Genomic DNA, 17,236 nt, shown 5'->3' on the forward strand with positions numbered 1-17,236 from the left:
CCTGGGCAGCCTGGGCTGCTGTGAAATGGGGAGGTTGGTGGCCCTGCATCGGTGGGGGGTTGGAGCTTCGTGATCCTTGAGGTCCCTTCCAACCCAAGGCATTCTGTGATTCTGTGATTGAGGAAGAGAAGAATTGTTAAAGTAATATTTTGCACATTTTGTGTCAGCGTATGTCTACCACTGAGATGAAACCGAAGCTTTGTGGCGTGGTTTTAAATGTCCTTTTGATTGTTTAATTGAATACAGCATTGCTTGGCTCTAGTTGGTCCCAAAATCTGCACAGTATTGTTTCTGTTTCCTTGGTGGGTAACGGTCACAGGCTTTGCAGAAATAATTCTGGCTCCTCTTTTGTGTGGGATGGCTGTATTATGTGTTATCCTCAAGCCAGTTACGAAAATTAAAGGCTATGTGAGTATGTAGAACGACATTAAACCAACTCTTCCAAAAAAAGCCCAACCCAAACCAAAATAAAACAAGATATTAGGACTTGCAAGTCGTACATATGTAGCTGAATAAACCCTAAGTGCAGCAATCCGTTATCCAGCATCAGTCATCCAACTCCACTGCAAAAGGACAGAGTCCTCTGTGTATTCTAAAACAGATCAGCACGTCTCTAAAATGAAAAATAGTATCATTTTTTTCCCTTTTAAAAGATCCGTTTGACAAAACAAGCAGCACACAAAACAACCCAGTTTGTTCACTTGCACACAAACCCCAGAGGCAATCCAAGCCTTGTAAGGTTATTTTACCTACAAAGAAACTACAGTGTTGTTCAAGACGCAATGCCTGTTTGCACTAGGGTTACCACACCTATTGCTTGTATCAATGAAGCCAGGATGCAAATGAAAAGCTCAAACTTATGAAGAGATGAGCAGAAACATCTTGAGTGACTTGAGTGAGAAATAAAGACACTCAGTACCTCACTTCTATGGGATTACTTTAGCTCTGAGTACCAAATATACCTCCACTGACCACCAATGCAGGCAGGAACACAGAATTCTCTCTGTAATTCTTTCACATTGTTTTCCTTTTTGGCTATTTTCCAGCAAGTTAATAGAACTTGTTTCCATTAACCTAAGGGCAGCTGAGATTTGTTCATAAAAACACGTGGTTTCTTTCCTTCTGTTGACCCTCTCTAGAAATTAGTTGCCCACCACTGTGTCTAAATCCTGTACAAAAGCTGGCAACAGCTGTCAGCTCTTGACATCTATGTTAGGCTATGAACATCTCACTCATGTTGCCACCAATCTGTTTGTTGTGCTGGTCATAAGAGTGTTCACAGAATCATAGAATGGGTTTGGGTTGGAAGAGATCTCAAGCATCATAAAGCTTCAACTCCCCTACAGCAGGCAGGGCTGCCAACCTCCATATCTAATACTACACCAGGGTGCCCAGGGTCCCATCCAGTGCTGCCTAAACTAATTCCACACAAGTGACATCAGTAGAAGGGTAGCCAGCAGGGACAGGGAGGTGATTGTCCACCTCTACTTTGCTCTTGTGAGGCCCCATCTGCAGGACTGCATCCAGGTCTCAAGCCCCCAGTACAAGGAAGACAGGGAGCTGTTGGAGAGGGGCCAGAGGAGCCACAAAGATGGGATGCTCAGGAGACTGGAGCACCTCCCTACAAAGACAGGCTGAGGGAGCTGGGCTTGTTCAGCATGGAGAAGAGAAGCTGCGGGGTGACCGCAGTGCAGCCTGCAGTACCTAAAGGGAGCCTGCAGCCAGGAGGGGAGTCAGCTCTTGGCAAGGGGAGATGGCAGCAGGACGAGGGAAATGGTTTGGAGCTGAGGGAGGGCAGCTGGAGGTTGGATGTCAGGGGAAGTTGTGTGCTGTAAGAGCGGTGAGGGGCTGGAACAGCTGCCCAGAGAGGCTGTGATGCCCCGTCCATCCGTGGAGGTGTTGGAGGCCAGGTTGGATGGGGCCCTGGGCAGCCTGGGCTGCTGTGAAATGGGGAGGTTGGTGGCCCTGCTGTGGCAGGTGGGTTGGAGCTTTGTGATCCTTGAGGTCCCTTCCAACCCAAGGCATTCTGTGATTCTGTGATTGAGGCAGAGAAGAATTGTTAAAGTACTATTTTGCACATTTTGTGTCAGTGTATGCCTACCACTGAGATTCATGATTCTGGAGGTCCCTTCCAACCCTGGCCATTCTGTGATTCTGTGACTCCATGACACGGTTAGCTCCAACAGTAAGGCTCTGCTAACCAAGGGCAATCCAACTGAGCCAGTTTAGGGAGCGCTCATACCACCATCTCAGCATTGTGACAAGATGGCGGGCTTGGCTGGAGGTGGTGCTGCCTTCAGACAGCTCACAGTCACTGCATATACTTCAGACAACAGAATTTATTAAACCCAGGCCTTCACAGGACAGAACTGGTTTGCTTTTTTTTTCTCATATGTATTATTTCTCACTCGGGATGCTCATAATTTTAACTATCAGTTGGTCAATTCATTCTGCCACTCTTGACAGAACTGGTGAAAATGGGACAAGAAATATACTTCAGTAAGAAAACAAGCAGTAAACTCTCTCACTGTTGCATTTGCCATTCAATCAATGTATTCTTATCATGCACATTAATCAGTGCGTGGTCAAGTTCAATTTGTTAAACTCTTATTGTGGCCCTTTTTCCATTCTGCCTGCGTCCCCCTTCCTCAATACATAACCAACATACCATTTTACATCCCAAATGGGTCTTCTGAGATTTAACCTAGTAAATCTTTTAATTCCTAATTTGGTATTCTGCTCTAATACGTTCACTCACAAAAGAGCCCAGAAGGCTGGAACTAAGAAAAATCACTTTCATTTTCTTCGATAGTACTGAGCGGTTTAATGTAAAATACACATGCAGTGCACAGTTTGTGATCTCAGATTTTATCACCCATGCATTTCAGAGCTGAGTCAATCCTGATCAACTTTTTGATGAAAGGATAAAGATTCAAGTCTAGGCTGGAAGTGCTTAACAGCAACAGGCTACTGAAGTAAGTAGTTGCATAAGAGCAAGGGACAGCTCACTGGAGAGACTGAAATTCAGCCCCAAACCACTGATGTGAAATGTAGATATCAGCAAGCAATCCAAAGCAGGATGTTAAGTTTAATTAACCTTCCTGCTTAGTTGCCAGTAATTTCCATTTAAATTAATGGTTCAAATCGAAACGTTAAAATAGCAAATGGGCAATCTATATATTAATAAGCACTATTTCTGTCATTTGCATTTTTAGCTTTTTTCCCAAGGGAAGCGTTGATGCTAACTGATTCGTGATGCACAATTTGGAAGTTCTTTCTGATAACATGGGGAAGGTATTTAAAAAGATTTTGAGTGGGTGTACATTTTAGTTATTATCCTAATCCATTTTGCTGTATTACAAAACATGCCATGGATGCATTTTGATTTATTTGTAAAAATTCAAATTTTAATCATCATTTACCATGGCAAAATTGAAAAAGAAATTAGACACGTGTTTTTCAAATGCACAAACCCATCCCCAACATTTTAAGCCCCAAAGCTCTGACTGCAGAAGGAAAAATGATATTCCTTGTGATGTTCCACTTTGGTTATAATTACATGATGGCCCGAGTGAATTAGATACCACATGGTACAAGTGAACTGTCTGCACTGCTCCTGGTCACCAGGCTTTGGGTTTTCCCTGCTTAAATACTGGCATTTAAATAATGTTGTAATCTCCTACAATCAATGAAGCAAGCCAAGCACATCCATTACATGAATCGTATTTTGATGTCAGTCACTCTTTGAGGTACCTAGCTCACTTCTTCAGTCAAAGAAGTTTATGCTAACTGCACTCCAAATCTGGACTTTACAATACAGTTTGTTCTTTAGTACCACCTGCAGGGATTTGCATCTTAGGACTTCCTTCTGCCATAGCTCCTAGTTAGTTCCCTTGTTAGTTCTGTTTCTTTAGTAACATCTCGGAACTCTCCAGGTTTTCCAACTGCACATTTTCTGTACTTGTGCTAATAGCAAGATCTCCTATTAGCTAGTGTAAGCTACAAAATACAACAGGGAAAAACCCACCAACCTTCTGCTGGGAAATGCCAGTTGCATTCTTTGCCTTCTGATCGTATGTAAACCACTACAAGTAGACATGAAGAAAACACTCAAAAATCATTCTTGTTATTGTCACTAAGGAAAAAACTTCCTACGAGTTTACATTCTTTGATATGCAGACAGCTGTTCCAACCAATACACTTCCCAGCTCTTCAGAGAATCAGGTCTGCCCACCAAGCAAGCTCTTTCCTCCTTTACCTAAGCTGAGTGGTTACATCATGTGGAGACTGAACTCTGATGCTCCAGAAAAGTCACAGTTCACATTTGGCAGAACGTGAGATAGAAGAGCCAAGGGATGTCATGACTCAGCCAAGGGATGTCACCATAGGACACTCCTGCTGCAGTCCAACAGCTCAGCCAGGACACCTAGAATAGCACAGGAGCTCAGGAGCGTGCAAGGCACGAGACAGATAAAGCTTTTCTGTCTATTCACTGGTGCTATTTTCAGCCTTGCTTTCCTTGCATCCCCATTACGATTTAGAGAAATGCTGGTAAAGTGACTGTAACTTTTTCTGGCATTGAGGCCAGGTGCCACAGAACAGACTACGCATGGGTTGCTTCAGTCTTTCAGATGGGCATGTCACTTGTGAAATGTCTGCTGGGAAGGATGTATGTAATTTGGTAATCCTTGAACAGTGCCCAGGCATTGACAAGGGGAAATGGTTTGAAGTCGAAGGAGGGCAGCTGGAGGTTGGATGTCAGGGGAAGTTGTGTGCTGTGAGAGCGGTGAGGTGCTGGAACAGCTGCCCAGAGAGGCTGTGATGCCCCGTCCATCCGTGGAGGTGTTGGAGGCCAGGTTGGATGGGGCCCTGGGCAGCCTGGGCTGCTGTGAAATGGGGAGGTTGGTGGCCCTGCATTGGTGGGGGGTTGGAGCTTCGTGATCTTGGGGTTCCTTCCAACCCAACCATTCTGTGATTCTATGATTCTGTGATTTTGAGTCCATGAGTTTGCCATGTACATGCCATGCAAATACCTTAATTAAATAATAATTTAATTACTGTTTAATGATCAAAATGCAGATGTCTGGGATATTATCTAGAAATATTTGATTCCTCAATGTATCTCAAAACCATAGCCTCTTATATTCCAAGGGCAAAACAATGTGTTCTGCTGAAACTCATCAAAACAGGGACAAGCATGCAGATATCCCATCACCCGCTTCACTGAAGACTCAGAAGCAAATAGGCTCTGAATTCTTTGAAAAGAGATATAGCTTATAAGAGTAAGCAAGGAACAGAATTATTCAGTTTAATCGGCAGGGACTCATCCAAGACATGCAGACAATGGGCCAAATGGAATACATGGAAAGACTCCACCAATATAAAAACATTTCAGAGCTTTGTAAATACTTTCTCTTTACTGCTGACAGGTGTCCATATCAGATCCTACCTCCTAATGCTCCTTGGCAGAAGCTCACAAAGGCTTATATACTGCTGTATTTATCCAACAGACAGGGTTGCTTCTGCTGTGTCCTTAGCTCCTAGCAGTCTACAGTCTTCTACTGCAGAAGCATAACTTGTCTCCATCTAATTCTCCTTTGAGTGGTCTCTTGTCCAGAAATGCTTAAAAGGTCTAAAAGCAAAGCTGTTCTGGCCAAGCAAACAGCTGGACCACAGTGAATCCATCTGCCAATGGCAACAGTTCAATAACCACTGAGCAATCCTATACCCATGTAAAAATCTATATGTCCAGCCAGCCAGGAGCCTTTGCTTTTATGCTAAACTCATCACCCATCTCTGTATCTGAAGTGTTTTGTCAGCTATTAGCTTATGAACAAGGAGCCTAAGGAAATTAACTCAGCATCCCATGAAAGCCAATGGAATTTCATAGCAGTGGCAAGGAAAAGAAATCAGAATCATAGAATCACAAAGGTTGGAAAAGACCTCCAAGATCATCCAGTCCAACCCTCCACCTACCACCAATATTTCCCCACCAAACCATGTCCCTTAGTACAACGTTTCTTAAACACTCTGGGTGTTTCTTGAACACAAAGGAACTTTAATGTTACAAATACACTGCTATATAAGTCAAGACTGGGACCCTTCTTTATCCTTAAGTTTAAGTAACATGTCATCATTTTTTCCCATTCTTATATATTGACTGACCCCCAAATCAGAATGGCCTCATCCAAGATGCCTGTATGGGAACAGACTCCGGGCTGTGGTTTCCCCTGAGCACTATTTGAAAAGTTGCTGCTGGCATTTATTTATTAAACAATTACTAAATGCTACATAGCAGTTCATTTGGAAATCAGATTCCTCAGGTATACAGCAGACTCTTCTTGCTTTCCTCCCATTACAGCAGTGTAAATTATCTATTTTCCCAACCATTTCTAGCCTAATTGGCATTCATGACAGTGCTGAATCGAGCCAATGCACCACTGCATTTTTTACTGAATCTTACTGCAAGCAAATTCTTCCACATCAAGGGAGACTTATTTTATCTCAAAAAGACAACAGAAATTTGTGTCATTACATAACATAAAAATAAAAAGACGCATTGCAAAACCTGAACATTTGAAATAAGTTTGAGGATGATATTTTGCTTCTGCGAGCACTCAAAGAGCTCCAAGGTGGTATATCTGCAGATTATTTCTTATTAACTATCAGTTTGGGATAATGATGATATTTTTAAGAAATCTTTGGGAGGAAGAAGAGAAAATATTCACACTTAAATTCTATAAATCCATAAAGGATTATTATTATTACTATTATACTGTAAATGCATTAACCTTAATGAGTGGCAGACTCACTACTGGGTCTTGGCTTGGAATGTCTTGTTTTGTAAATTCATGAAGAGAGTTAAGGGAATGTCACAACAGTAAGTCAAGTTGACTGAGGTGGAATAAAGGAATCTAATCCTATATTCTTATGATCCTTAGCAGAGGATTCTTAAGAGTTAGGGTATTATGGTTAGGTTGCACTTGAACTTGATGATTTTTAAGGTCTTTTCCAACCTGAGCAAATCTATGATTGTAGAAGTGATAATTTGCAGAAAGCTGTTGCAATGCAGATGTCTCATGTGCAGTGTTATGCTTTTGCAAGGAAGCTCTCACTGCTGTTAGAACAGCATGTTGAAGACATCAACAAATGAAGAAATTCGTTTCACTCTATGGACTGATTCAACTAAATAGTTTATTTTAAAAGAATGTGAAGAACATTGGTAGGATATTTGCTGAGAGATGTTAAGAAATCAGGGTAACCTCCTGATTCAGTGCTTTTGTAGTAAGGCCAAGTTAGAACAAGCAGGAAGAATTTGTTTGACAAACATCTCAGCACTGTTCCTATTAATGACACAGGTTACTTCCTGCAGCTCATTGCACAACACAGAAGCTCCTCCAAAACTGCTTGTGGTAAACTAAGAAGGGAATATTCCAAACAGCAGGTGGAACAAAGTCATGCTGTACTTAGACTGATTTTTACTGTTACTTCTGGGTCAATAAAGACGAGCAGTCTGCTGATACAGACGATAAAGAATAAGGTGTGGAATCAAAGAGAACATTTTGTAAAGCTTGGCACAAAAACATAGGCCTGCCAGACATGCGTCTCATCTTCATGTTAGCTGAAATCACAGCGTTAATAGAAAAAGACTAAATCCCAATGCCCAAAGAGGACACATAGTAAAAATGGTACAGAACAAGCATGGCGGGTGAGAGAGAAGAAAGCAGTCAGAGGAATGCATATTTGTTTACTCTTTTGCTCATTTGTTTATCTAATGGGCTGGCCAATATCAATGCCTCATTTTCCTGAATACACAGGAGCTTGTATCTTCTTAAGGGAGAAGCTGTTTGTGGAAGGTCAGCTTGAAGAGACACCACTACTGGCAGCTCCATTTAGAACATGAGATATTATTCTTTCTTTGTGTTGTCTCATATCCCTCATTTTGTTTAGCCTTTGTGATCCTAGAATACAAAAAGATGCTGGGAAAGTTGCTATAATACTTAGAAGTGCTGCAAATCGAGGCAGGAAGGTGATGGGATGCCAAGTTGGCCCAGCAGCCATGAAAACAACATACAGAGATGCATCCTGAGGAAAAATGGAGATCACTGTATGTTGAGAGGACTTGTAGAAATGCAAAACAGCAAGACAGGTTCAACCATCTCCAACTGCATCGCTTCATCTTCATCATGTCTGAACGGATGCTTCGTCTTCTGTCGCATGACCTGTGGTCCAACCTTTAACCCATGGCAGCTAAATGCAAATCCTGAGGCACTGAAGTTGGCCATTCTTCAGAGTCTCACAGAAGCAGAAGCACACAAGAGCGATGCATTTTGGAAACGGCAGGGACATAAATGAAACTCTACAAATATTTTGCAGGCTGGAACCAGGACATGAATCACAAGCTTTAGTATTTTGGCTTAAATCCCCCCAGACTGATCTATAAAATGCAAGTTTGGACATGCTGTTAGAGAGAGGGCTGTGGATCAGTTCAGACAGGGAGACAGAAATGCCTGCATCTTCTTTTCAATCTGGTCAGTTTCGATAAAACTGATAATCCTATTTGACTTTTTAAGACTTTTTAATCTCATTTGACCTTGCTTGGTTTACCTGGCCCTCTCACATCACTTCCTACCCAGTATCAACTATGAAGTGATGGAGGAAAAGCAAAAGAGATGTTCAAACCACATGGATAATCTTAGAAATCTCCTTCGGGATTCCACTGCCTGTAAAGACAGTGCATGAAAAATGGTCATGATCTCCAACCCTGAACTCTGCAAACACAAAAAATTATGTTTAGAGCAAGTAATTATAAGCCAAGTGAAAGTGAAATCATGTAAGATTACATACAAATGTTGGAAAATTCAAACTTCTGACTTAACTGAAATGAAATGTTTGAAATTTCAGTGCTTTGGTGTGTGACATAGCATGGCACAGTCTGTCTATCAAGCAGAATATTAGCTGAGAGTTTCTCCAACAAAATGGATGCCACGTTGGCATTCAAGTGAGTTTCTTTTTTCTACCTTTCAAGAATACAGGCATGTGTTACAAATGTTCTGATGGAAGTTGTGTGGTTGAGCTACCACATTTCCTTTCATATCCTGAATTCTTACACGTATTTCACTTGTTAGATTTCCGTGCATAGATTTGGCAATGGGTCAGATCTATTGGGTTACATAATGCACTAGTGGTGTGCATGGAATTGGTGCACAGTAGCCCGAGAATACACATTTATCTCAGTCTCTTTGGCAGGGTAGCTGAATTAGCCTCAATTCAGAAGGGACAGTGGAAAGGAAAGCAAGAGGTCAATGTAAGAATCTATCAGGAAAAAATACAATTAAGACAACGGAGTTGAAAAGGAAGCTCGTAGTCTGGACAGTCTTTTATTGCTTCTGTTTGGAAGATGTGAGGCTTGTTTTATCAGATCAGAAAGCTACAGATCAAATAGATCTCCAAAAGTTAGAAATCTTTCAGGGAGAGCTTTTCTTTCAGAAGAGCTTTAAGACATCGGTCCTGTCAGAATAATATTAAAGCCTAGTGCTTGGAAGCATTTTGCTTTAAATAGGTCATGTTTTGCTTTAGTAGCCTCGGACACAGCTCCATGTCTTTTGGAGACTGAAAACTTGATGGAAAAAATAAAGCAAAGAAAATCCATACAAGCCTTCACCAAAACAAGTGTGGAGCTGATATTATTATACAAGAAAGCTTGCAGAAGCTGAGACAACTGTGTAGGAAAGTCAACGGCACTAAGGAGATGGGGAACTTCACCCCAAAGTCTTTTTGTACCAAAGATGGGGGAAAGCTAAGGTAAATAGAATCAGCATGGACCGAGTGAGCAGCAGAAAGAAACAGGGTCAAGGTTGAGGTACAGGACGGGAGTACTTCAACTGTAAATGACAAAGAGGGATAAAAAAAAGCTTTTGGATAAGTCAATCACAGGATGATCAGCAGCTGCTTGTGGTAGTTAAATCTGGAGAAAGGCAAATGAAGCGTCAGGGATGTTCTAGGCAATGTAATTCCAAGAGTGATCTGGAGCCAGGTAGAGATACTTGCAATGCAGCCATTCATTCATTTCACAGTGTCTTAATTGTGATCTTCAGAAATAGCAAGAGCAAAGGGCATGCCCAAGACCTGTGTGAGACTGTGTGCAAACAAATATGTTGAGTTTCTACTAAGAGCACCAAGGCCACAATGGACCACTCTCATTCTAAACCATCAGAAATGATTAGTAACCCAGAGCAAGATTTGGAGTGCAGATTAAACCACATCACTGGTATTTATTCATGACTTTTCAGGCTAACGAGCAATGGAAGTCACTCTGTAGTAAACACCTGAGTTCACTGTCAAGAGGAACATACCTTTGATATTGATACCTTCAGAATGCACACCTATCTTTACATGCCTCAAATCTGAAAGCTCCATCTCATTTTTGGTCAGCATTATAGAAAACACCACAGTAAAAGACCTGCATGTCTTCCGTGCAGAGGACAGGGTGTGAAAATCCATCAGGGCTATATATTTGTTTGGGAAACCAAAAAGGCTGTGATACTCATTTCTTCTCCTCTCTTGTGTAACATTCAGATTTGGATGTCTCCAAAGGCTATTTCCCACCACCATCATTACTACAACCTGCTGTGGTGCAAAGAGCAGGCCAAAGGGCAACAAGCAATAGAATTTAGACCAGAGTCCAAGATTTGAGTGGCGCAGAGAAGCAACTTCATTCTTGCTAATATTGGCTTTTCATGGCACTCTCTCCCCTGCCATCATCAAGCACCATTCTGTCAAATGAAGTTTATTCCAGCTGTTCACCCACTGTACGTAATCACCTCGGTTAACTAACCCATTCACGAGCACAAAAACACCATCCACGCTGTCAAACTTCATGCAATTCGAATGAATGAGTGTGGATTGTGGGATTCAAGGCTCGGGTGACAGCTGTGACACATTCCCAGCCTTAGTCATGATGAACTTAAGCATCTGCGGTATTTCTGATGCCCTCTCATCTCCTCTGCATCTTAAGTTGGAGCACAAAACTGGAAGAAATCCAAAGATCCAGCTCTCTAAAACACAGGAAATGAGTAACTTTACTAACTTTAACTTGGTCTTTTATATAATGCACTTGTGCTGGCTTCTTTATGTAATTTGTTTCTAGGCCAACTCTAAGAGAAAGTCTTGCTTTGTGTCCAACATCTTAGAAATGAGCATACAATGTACTCATACTTGGCTTTTGGCACTTGAGTAGTATCTCTTTAAGAATTTATATATGTATATAAATGCCATCATGACAATTGCTTTTTAAAAGGATTTTTTTTTTTCTTGCCTAACAGCATGAATGTTATCTTAATTTGTAAGTAGTAATTTAAAAATTCCTTTGCAAACAAACATCAAAAAAAAAAGTAACAGAGCAGAAATATCAGTGTGGTAATTTAATAAAGCCTTACCATTCTAGGAAAAGGAATTTATAGTTAAGGATATCTTAGTTATTTTAAACTGCCTTTCCAAATAAATATAATCTCTTTCTGCTGGAGAGAAGTATCTGCTACTTACTGCAACTTTAAGTCTAGCCTACATACCACTGTGCTGTGAGCGGTGCATGTATACATTTTTTTTTTCATTATTTGAACTGCTGTAAGTATTTTTACAGCCCATAGTGAAGGAGGAAGGATCCAGTTAAACCCATTTATCAACTGACAGTTGGGTCGTGCTAGCTTAGGACAGAGGGTGGATGCACTGTAACAAGAAAGCATTAAGCTATTGATTTATGGCAAAATCTGGCTTTCAGGTCACCTAATTTTAAGCATATCATGTGCACCAAGCTGGCCAAAATGTATTTTGCAAGGTGCCAAGCTTAAGCAAAAGAGGTCTGGTCAGCATCCATCTGCATCTTCTTGCAACATATAATGTAGCTATTCGGGAGAAGAGTGTAAGAGATCAGGCTTGGAGCACTGCAGAGCTTCTGGCTGGCTCAGAAAACAGGCAGCACGAGCTCACATCTGCCTGCAGAAAATCATGTCGCCGTCCTGAATGTTCCTCTGTCCTCATGCATCCCCACCTGCTCATGAAACGACACACAGGCTTCAGCTGGCAGATCCCTCCTAGAAATTTGAAGATGGTAAGTGTCAATATATGCAGAGGAAGCATCTGAGATCCAAAGTGATCAGTCCCCCCAAAAAACAAGACCTGCAAATAGATAAGGTGTTGCTTGGGATGTGCGGCATGAATTCTCCCTGCAATGGACAGGCTGCGGCTGCTGGCAGTTGGCTAAATGGAAAATGGGGGAGAGGAAGCTGGGGGGTCATGGCTGCAGGTTTGGGCTGTTCAGAAAACGGAGCGTTTTCGCATGATTTGCTATCGCTATGAGCTGGCAAAAAATAAAAATGAAAGCAGTCTTCCTTGTGAGCAAAGATGGGAGCAAGAGAAGGATTATCCTTCAGAGGGTTATCTCTGAGATAGCACGGGACCGCATGGCTGCTTCAGCATGTACAGCTCTGTGCTGCAGGAACCCCTCCAGAGGGATTCATCCAACCCCGTCAGGATGAGATGATGCACCTTGCCCACTGATAATACAGGGGTGTGGGATTAGTCTGGTTGGGCCCATCTGATTTCAGATGCTTAAGTGAGAGGAGACTGTTTACATTGGTGGATAGTGATAGGACAAAGGGGAATGGTTTTAAACTGAGACAGGGGAGGTTTAGGTTGGATATTAGGAGGAAGTTTTTCAGCCAGAGGGTGGTGAGGCACTGGCACAGGTTGCCCAAGGGGGCTGTGGATGCCCCATGCCTGCAGGCATTCAAGGCCAGGCTGGATGTGGCTCTGGGCAGCCTGGGCTGCTGGTTGGCGACCTGCACACAGCAGGGGGTTGGAGCTGGATGAGCATCGTGCTCCTTTGCAACCCAGGCCATTCTATGTGATTCCATGTGATTCTATGGTAGACAGAAGTCAGCCCCGACTGCCCAACACTTGTGAGTGAAAGCCTTCCTCCAAGTGAAATGAATGACAGCTCAGTAAGGGATCCCTTATGGCCATAATTTCACATGGAGAGTGGGGCAATTTACACCTCATTACATGCCTGCTCCCTGAAAAGGGGCAACTCAGTATTGCCACGTTTCCATTCGACTCGACACTGTCCTTAAGAATTCCCAATAAGTCAGATATTTTGTCCTTGGAGGGAGAAAAAAGCAGCAAAACGTCTCATCCCGAGGAAGCAAAGAATAAAAACCTGGGCTATTAACCCACCATACAGATGGAAAGGACTTTTCCTTCCTTAACCCTCAGCAGTACTTAGCAGGGCCAACAAATCACAGATAACAGCCTATAATTATCCTTCCATTTGCAGCTCATAAGCAATTGTGGCCCATCATTCTCTAATCACAACGGCTTTTTGTGGACTACCTCAACAGCAGACAAACCAACCTCCACCATGTTACCTGTTCAGCTCAAGACTTCAAAATTTCCTATCCACAACATGTTATAAACAGAAATATTATAATCACTGCTCCCAGAACTATTATTAGGAAGAAGGAGAGTTAAACCATACAACCACTTATCCCCTTTTAGTTTTCTAAGTGCTGGTTTTAGGGTGACTTATGAGTCACAATAATGCAAATACAATATATACATATATATACAATAAATACAATAATGCAAAGCAGAATTGTTGATAAAATTTGTTGTTTTTTTTTTTTTAAAACATCGATTTTAAGTGGAATTGTCCACGCTTCTAAAAAACATTAATTAAAAATCTGCCAAATGAATACATCAGAGCAATTTGAGATCGTAGCCCTAACACACGCCCTGATATCCTAACCCACCCAAGAGTGATACCTGAATGAGCAGCAGTGCGATTGCTGGGATGACCCCAGGGCAGATAAACTCTGATGTTAAATGCCACTCAGTTCATTTCATGTGCAACTATGTCAGGAGAGCTTGGATTCAATGGTAGCATTGAATCAGAGCATCAAACAGCAGTCCCTGCAACTGCACCTGTATGTTTATGCTCCTTTCCAAAAGAATATTCCCAGCACAACAGCCATGTCAGCTTTACGTGCTACAGCGTTTGCATTTTTCCTTCAGGAAATGGAATGCTTTAGTGCCCTGAAATTACTAATCCAGTTATGCTACAGATCAGGCTGTCATCTGAATACAGTCGTAGAATCACAGAATGGCCTGGGTTGAAAAGGACCACAATGATCATCTAGTTTCAAACCCCCTGCTATGTGCAGGGTCACCAACCAGCAGAGCAGGCTGCCCAGAGCCACATCCAGCCTGGCCTTGAGTGCAAACGAATTGAAGTGAATTAAGTGAACAAGACTCAGAGAATCTGTCTTGTTTTACAAGGGTTCTTAGTTTGTTTTGTGGAGATAAAGCTTAAAGCCAAAGAAGCTGGATGGACAAACTCTGAAAGCAAAAGGTGGTCGGAGAATAAAACACATGCAAAGTGTTTGTGTGTGTGTGCAACCAGCAAAGCGTTCTGAAAAAGGTCTGCCTTCCTTCCCATGTATTTGTGCCCACTCAACAATCTGTTTCAACAGCCACCACAATTCTAGCACTTGTCAGTGATCCTCGACAACCAAATACCTTTCTGTATGCAAAGCACTTTAAGAGCAGAGCAGAGCTGTAAATGTATCCCATCAGGGGATGCCAAGTATATAGGATAGCAGCACTCTGAATGAAGGTTAAGCAATCCTTGCCCACTTATTATCAGTAAAAATGACTGCAGTCGTGGATAGGATGAAAGAGAGACTTTCTCACTGGCGCATTTACACCCCTTTTGGTAGATCTGTTGCACTTTTGCATCGGTGTGGAAAGATCCTGTTGAGTTCAGCACGCACTCACATCTCTACTGCCTTCACAAGTGATGCAGGATGCTTGGATGTCAGATGTGCAAGGAGAACTGGGAATGGAAATAAAGGAACACAAACCATTGCAAAAACATACGCTGTTGATGTAAAGGTTGGTTTCTGGGCCAAGTGTTGGGGTGAAGTAAACCCTTTATCTCCACTGACTGCTATATTCTGCCATCAGCTTAACTCTCCTGAGAATCACAGGGGAAAAAAATGGGAGTAAATGGGATATTTCTGCATATCTTTCAGCCATATATGACAGACAGTGTGATGGTGTCATGTGTTTACTTTTTCTGTGTTTCTTAACTCAAATATTCTGGTTTCATCAGAAGATAAACTGAGCTAATTTAGGAATTAGACTGTTTGTACTAAGTGTGCTCAGAAGGAAGGAAAGAAAAACAAAATCTGCTATATTCAAATGAATCAGCCTGGGGACATGGGGCTCAACTGATCAAAGGCGTAGGCACATATGGAACTCAACTCCAGAAAAAATATCTCCAGGATGCCGGCTCACTCAGCCAAATTAAGAGAGATGCAATGAAAAAAAAAGTCTAAATGTGACCATTTCAGAGATCTCTGAGCTTCTCTCCTTGGTAGCATCCTACAACAAAGCTTCTGCCTTCATGTTGATGAGCTTCGCATGCATACTGACATCAGCAGAGCTACAGGCGGCTGTGGCACCGCCATGAAAACAGCAGACATCATAAATCTGCAGGGAGATTTAAGGTTACTCACAGGAACCCCAATGGAAGGCTGGAGCCAAGAATCAAGCACAAAACCCGTCCCTGTCTGAGGTAACTGGCTTTCTGAGAAGCCCCCCACAACCTCTGAGCTTGCTCAGTGCCGATGGTTATCCTTCCAGTCGCTGCACACATGCCTTGGGTTGGAGAAAACAAAACAACACAAACCCTGCTCTCTGTGATGGCCAAGATAGATTGCCACCAGGACAACAGAACAATCACAGCTGTCCTGACTGAAGAACAAAGCAGCATCCCCTGTTCTCAGAACATACAGACAGGAAAAAAAAGCGATAGGAACAATAAGAAAACCATCAGCCAGAGCTACAACCAGGATACAAGCAGACATCAACTTTAATCCAACTGCTGTTATTGCACTGAATAGCATTCCTTAATTATCCATCAAATTGGAGCAGTGTTGCTTTACTCGTCCTTCAGGACAACTTCATTCAAGGCAGCTCCAGCGTGTTTCACATCAACCAAGGATGCTTGTATAATGCATATGGATAATTATTTATCCATAGCTATATCAACACCACTTTAAGGATTTTACCTTCCTGCTGTCATTGACAGCAACCTTAAGCAATCATACATTCACTCTGATTAACCACAGAAACATCTCCTGACTGGCATAGGCAGAACACAGCACCGAGATGGCTATTGGACCCAAATAACATCAGACGAAAATCTATTTGTTGTTTGTTGACAATGACAGATTAAAACAAACAACAAATAAATAAACAACAAATAGGAGAAAAAAAAACCCATCTTCAATTACATTGCCTGTCACAGCATCGGTCCAACACATGCGTTGTAATTAGCAAACACAAGAAGGATGGCACTCCATAATGCCCTGAGAAAGAACCAGGTCATTTTGCCACCTTCTTCGTTTCGGTGACTGTTTTTTATTACTATCATAATTACCTACAGAGCAATTCCGATGAATGCTTCACGTTAAGGGCCAGGTCCTGTTTACCAGCAGATCAGATGCAGAGGAAAGCTACTGACTCCCAGGGAGTTCTTCCCAATGTACTCCTAAGTCAGCGGGATGGATCATCTCGCCACAAACACAACTACGTCTCCAAACACATCTGTCTCTCTCTTTTTTCATGCATTTTCCACACCTGACCACCACGCTGCATTATCCACTCCCTAGCAGTGAACTCTCCAGATTCCAGCACATACCTGAACTGTTTGCATGCAAAAAAGTCTGCCTACCCCTCTCCCTTAAGATATGCTGTGCATTAAATTGGTATTAGAGCCAGCTGTTCCAATGCTGATAAGGAGAAGTGCCCAGAAGCATGCAAGCAGAGGTCAAAGCCACATTAACAGCAATTTTTACTACGACCCCGCAGTGAAAACAGAAAAGTCCTGGTGCACCGGCTGAAGGGTGAACTGGAGTTGGTGTGGCAGGTGAAGATGCAGAACTGCAAAGGTAGCGTAGAGGTTGAAAATGCCAACAGCGGGTCTGTTAGCAATCAGGTTTTATTTACCAGCCATATTGTGTTAAAATCAGACGTGATCCCCATACCAAGCACGTTAACCTGTCACCGCTTGCAAAGGGAGATTTATTCGTTCCGAAAGAAACCCATCTATCTGGCGGCCGCATTCTCGGAGCCTGGCAGGAGGCAGAAAGCCTGCTTGCCGTTCCCCCCCCCC

At 42.4% G+C, this 17,236-nt stretch overlaps 1 protein-coding gene across 3 annotated transcripts in view; it reads right to left on the bottom strand.

Annotated features, from left to right (window-relative positions):
• ADCYAP1R1 (ADCYAP receptor type I) overlaps positions 1-17,236 on the bottom strand; it is a 129,942-nt gene that overhangs the window by 112,340 nt on the left and 366 nt on the right. The gene's annotated exons all lie outside the window — the stretch shown is intronic.

This window comes from Lagopus leucura, unplaced genomic scaffold (assembly GCF_019238085.1).
Source record: "Lagopus leucura isolate 7727_CA_CO unplaced genomic scaffold, USGS_WTPT01 Super-Scaffold_100157, whole genome shotgun sequence".
In the NCBI taxonomy this organism is placed as follows: Eukaryota; Metazoa; Chordata; class Aves; order Galliformes; family Phasianidae; genus Lagopus; species Lagopus leucura.